We start from the raw sequence: 5634 nt of genomic DNA on the forward strand, positions 1-5634 counted from the left end.
CTTGTTGAAGCTGATCCAGAACCTGAAAGGACTCTGAAGAGGAAACTAAGAGAAGCTAAATTACAACAATCCAGAGACAACCTTATTGAAAATTTCGAACAAGTAAAGGAGATGGCAGCCGAACCCAACAACAATAATGCAAGGAGGATGCTTGGTGACTTTACTGCACCAAATTCCAATTTACATGGAAGAAGCATCTCCATTCCTGCTATTGGAGCAAACAATTTTGAGCTGAAACCTCAGCTAGTTTCTCTGATGCAGCAGAACTGCAAGTTTCATGGACTTCCATCTGGAGATCCTTTTCAATTCTTAGCTGAATTCTTGCAGATCTGTGATACTGTTAAGACTAATGGAGTAGATCCTGAAGTCTACAGGCTCATGCTTTTCCCTTTTGCTATAAGAGACAGAGCTAGAGTGTGGTTGGACTCTCAACCCAAAGACAGCCTGAACCCTTGGGATAAGCTGGTCACGGCTTTCTTAGCCAAGTTCTTTCCTCCTCAAAAGCTGAGCAAGCTTAGAGTGGATGTTCAAACCTTCAGACAGAAAGAAGGTGAATCCCTCTATGAAGCTTGGGAGAGATACAAGCAACTGACCAAAAAGTGTCCTTCTGACATGCTTTCAGAATGGACCATCCTGGATATATTCTATGATGGTCTGTCTGAATTAGCTAAGATGTCATTGGATACTTCTGCAGGTGGATCCATTCACCTAAAGAAAATGCCTACAGAAGCTCAAGAACTCATTGACATGGTTGCTAATAACCAGTTCATGTACACTTCTGAGAGGAATCCTGTGAGTAATGGGACGCCTCAGAAGAAGGGAGTTCTTGAAATTGATACTCTGAATGCCATATTGGCTCAGAATAAAATATTGACTCAGCAAGTCAATATGATTTTTCAGAGTCTGAATGGAATGCAAGCTGCATCCAACAGTACTCAAAAGGCATCTTCTGAAGAAGAAGCTTATGATCCTGAGAACCCTGCAATAGCAGAGGTGAATTACATGGGTGAACCATATGGAAACACCTATAATCCCTCATGGAGTAATCACCCAAATCTCTCATGGAAGGATCAAAAGCCTCAACAAGGCTTTAATAATGGTGGAAGAAACAGGTTTAACAATAGTAAACCTTTTCCATCATCCACTCAGCAACAGACAGAGAACTCTGAACAAAGTACCTCTAATTTAGCAAACTTAGTCTTTGATCTATCTAAGGCCACTGTGAGTTTCATGAATGAAACAAGGTCCTCCATTAGAAATTTGGAAGCACAAGTGGGCCAGCTGACTAAAAGGATCACTGAAACCCCTCCTAGTACTCTCCCAAGCAATACAGAATAAAATCCAAAAGGAGAGTGCAAGGCCATTGAAATGACCATCATGGCCGAAACCACAAAAGAGGAGGAGGACGTGAATCCCAGTGAGGAAGACCTCCTGGGACGTCCAGTGATCAACAAGGAGTTTCCCTCTGAGGAACCAAGGGAATCTGAGGCTCATCTAGAGACAATAGAGATTCCATTAAACCTCCTTATGCCATTCATGAGCTCTGATGAGTATTCCTCTTCTGAAGAGAATGAGGATGTTACTGAGGAGCAAGTTACCAAGTACCTTGGTCAATCATGAAGCTGAATGCCAAATTATTTAGTATTGAGACTTGGGAAGATGAACCTCCCTTGTTCACCAATGAACTGAGTGATCTGGATCAACTGACATTGCCTCAGAAGAAACAGGATCCTGGAAAGTTCCTAATACCTTGTACCATAGGCACCATGACCTTTGAGAATGCTCTATATGACCTTGGTTCATGGATAAACCTCATGCCCCTCTTTGTAATAGAGAAACTGGGAATTTTTGGGGTGCAAGCTGCTAAAATCTCATTAGAGATGGCAGACAATTCAAGAAAATAGGCTTATGGACAAGTAGAGGACGTGTTAGTAAAGGTTGAAGGCCTTTACATCCCTGCTGACTTCATAGTCCTAGATACTGGGAAGGATGAGGATGAATTCATCATCTTTGGAAGACCTTTCCTAGCCACAGCAAGAGCTGTGATTGATGTGGACAGAGGAGAATTGATCCTTCAAATAAATGGGGACAACCTTGTGTTTACAACTCAAGGATCTCTCTCTGCATCCATTGAGAGGAAGCATAAAAAGCTTCTCTCAAAGCAGAGTCAAACAAAGCCCCCACAGTCAAACTCTAAGTTTGGTGTTGGGAGGCCACAACCAAACTCTAAGTTTGGTGTCAAACCCCTATATCCAAACTCTAAGTTTGGTGTTGGGAGGTCTCAACAAAGCTCTACACATCTGTGAGGCTCCATGAGAGCCCACTGTCAAGCTATTGACATTAAAGAAGCGCTTGTTGGGAGGAAACCCAATGTTTATTTATCTAATTCTATTTTTGTTTTTCATGTTTTCTTAGGTTCATGATCATGTGGAGTCACAAAATAAACGAAAAGTTTAGAAACATAATCAAAAACAGCGGAAAAAAATCACACCCTGGAGGAATCACCTGTCTGGCGTTCAACGCCAGAACAGAGCATGGTTCTGGCACTGAACGCCCAAAATGGGCAGTATCTGGGCGCTGAACGCCCAAAATGGGCAGCATCTAGGCGCTGAACGCCAGAATTGCACCCTGAAGAAGAGCTGGCGCTGAACGCCCAGAACAAGCATGGTTCTGGCGTTCAACGCCAGAAATGGGCAACAAATGGGCGTTGAACGCCCAAAATGGGCACCAACCTGGCACTGAATGCCCAGAGTTGTGTGCAAAGGCATTTTACATGCCTAATTTGGTGCAAGGTTGTAAATCCTTGAACACCACAGGATCTGTGGACCCCACAGGATCATCTCAGGATCTGTGGACCCCACAGGATCCCCACCTACCTCCACTCACTCCCTTCTCTCAATCATCCTCTATTCCCAATAAACACTCTTCCCCAAAACCCTTCACCTACCACATCCACCCACTCTTCCCCATAAACCTACCCAATAAACTCCACCTACCTTCAAAATTCAAAATCAATTTCCCACCCAAACCCACCCATATGGCTGAACCTTAACCCCCCCTCCCTTCCCTATATAAAGCCTTCCATTCTTCTTCATTTTCACACAACACAACCCTCTCTTTCCCTTCTTGGCCGTAACACACCTCCCCCCTCTTCTCCATATTTTCTTCTTCTTCTTCATCTAATTCTTTCTTCTCTTGCTCGAGGGCGAGCAAAATTCTAAGTTTGGTGTGGTAAAAGGATAAGCTTTTTGTTTTTCCATTACCATTGATGGCACCCAAGACCGGAGAATCCTCTAGAAAAGGAAAAAGGGAAGACAAAAGCTTCCACCTCCGAGTCATGGGAGATGGAAAGATTCATCTCCAAAGCTCATCAAGACCACTTCTATGATGTTGTGGCCAAGAAGAAGGTGATCCCTGAGGTCCCTTTCAAACTCAAGAGAAATGAGTATCCGGAGATCCGACATGAAATCCAAAGAAGAGGTTGGGAAGTTCTAACAAACCCCATCCAACAAGTCGGCATCCTAATGGTTCAAGAGTTCTATGCCAATGCATGGATCACTAGGAACCATGATCAAAGTAAGAACCCGAATCCAAAGAATTATGTTACAATGGTTCGAGGGAAATACTTAGATTTTAGCCCGGAGAATGTGAGGTTGGCGTTTAACTTGCCTATGATGCAAGGAGATGAACGCCCCTACACTAGAAGGGTCAACTTTAATCAAAGGTTGGACCACGTCCTCATGGACATATGTGTGGAAGGAGCTCAATGGAAGATTGACTCCAAAGGCAAGCCGGTTCAACTAAGAAGAATGGACCTCAAGCCTGTAGCTAGAGGATGGTTGGAGTTCATCCAACGCTCCATCATCCCCACTAGCAACCGATCTGAAGTTACTGCGGATCGGGCCATCATGATCCATAGCATCATGATTGGAGAGGAAGTAGAAGTTCATGAAGTCATCTCCCTTGAACTCTAAAAAATAGCCGAAAAGCCCTCCCCTGGGGCAAGGCTAGCTTTTTCTCATCTTATTTGCCATCTATGTTACTCAGCTGGAGCTTTCATAGAAGGAGACATTCACATTGAGGAAGAGAAGCCCATCACTAAGAAAAAGATGGAGCAAGCAAGAGAGCCCATTCATGGAGCTCAAGAGGCGCATGAATCTCATCACCATGAGATCCCGGAGATGCCTCAAATGCATTTTCCTCCACAAAACTATTGGGAGCAAATCAATACCTCCCTAGGAGAATTAAGTTCCAACTTGGGACAATTAAGGGTGGAACATCAAGAGCACTCCATCATCCTTCATGAAATCAGAGAAGATCAAAAAGCAATGAGGGAGGAGCAACAAAGACAAGGAAGAGATATAGAAGAGCTCAAGGACATCATTGGTTCCTCAAGAAGGAAACGCCACCATCACTAAGGTGGACTCATTCCTTGTTCTTACATTCTCTGTTTTTTGTTTTCTCTATGTTAAGTGCTTATCTATGTTTGTGTCTTCATTACATGATCATTAGTATTTAGTAACTTTGTCTTAAAGTTATGAATGTCCTATGAATCCATCACCTCTCTTAAATGAAAAATGTTTTAATTCAAAAGAACAAGAAGTACATGAGTTTCGAATTTATCCTTGAACTTAGTTTAATTATATTGATGTGGTGACAATGCTTCTTGTTTTCTGAATGAATGCTTGAACAGTGCATATGTCTTTTGAAGTTGTTGTTTAAGAATGTTAAATATGTTGGCTCTTGAAAGAATGATGACTAGGAGACATGTTATTTGATAATCTGAAAAATCATAAAAATGATTCTTGAAGTAAGAAAAAGCAGCAAAGAACAAAGCTTGCAGAAAAAAAAAATAGGCGAAAAAAAAATAGAAAGAAAAAGAAAAAGCAAGCAGAAAAAGCCAAAAGCTCTTAAAACCAAGAGGCAAGAGCAAAAAGCCAATAACCCTTAAAACCAAAAGGCAAGGGCAAATAAAAAGGATCCCAATGCTTTGAGCATCAGTGGATAGGAGGGCCTAAAGGAATAACATCCTGGCCTAAGCGGCTAAACCAAGCTGTCCCTAACCATGTGCTTGTGGCGTGTAGGTGTCAAGTGAAAACTTGAGACTGAGCGGTTAAAGTCAAGGTCCAAAGCGAAAAAAAAAAGAGTGTGCTTAAGAACCCTGGACACCTCTAATTGGGGACTTTAGCAAAGCTGAGTCACAATCTGAAAAGGTTCACCCAATTATGTGTCTGTGGCATTTATGTATCCGGTGGTAATACTGGAAAACAAAGTTCTTAGGGCCATGGCCAAGAATCATAAAATAGCTGTGTTCAAGAATCATCATACTGAACTAGGAGAATCAATAACACTATCTGAACTCTGAGTTCCTATAGATGCCAATCATTCTGAATTTCAATGGATAGAGTGAGATGCCAAAACTATTCAAGAGGCAAAAAGCTACAAGTCCCGCTCATTTAATTGGAGCTATGTTTCATTGATAGTTTGGAATTTATAGTATATTCTCTTCTTTTTATCCTATTTGATTTTCAGTTGCTTGGGGACAAGCAACAATTTAAGTTTGGTGTTGTGATGAGCGGATAATTTATACGCTTTTTGGCATTGTTTTTAGTATGTTTTTAGTAGAATCTAGTT

General features: G+C 41.9%; 1 non-coding gene across 1 annotated transcript; it reads right to left on the reverse strand.

Annotated features, from left to right (window-relative positions):
* Window positions 1–510: 510 nt before the first annotated feature.
* Window positions 511–618, reverse strand: LOC112773591 (small nucleolar RNA R71). Its single transcript, XR_003188135.1, has one exon. It is a non-coding gene; the product is annotated as a small nucleolar RNA R71 (small nucleolar RNA).
* Between the last annotated feature and the right edge of the window lie 5016 nt (window positions 619–5634).

Source organism: Arachis hypogaea, chromosome 18 (assembly GCF_003086295.3).
Source record: "Arachis hypogaea cultivar Tifrunner chromosome 18, arahy.Tifrunner.gnm2.J5K5, whole genome shotgun sequence".
In the NCBI taxonomy this organism is placed as follows: Eukaryota; Viridiplantae; Streptophyta; class Magnoliopsida; order Fabales; family Fabaceae; genus Arachis; species Arachis hypogaea.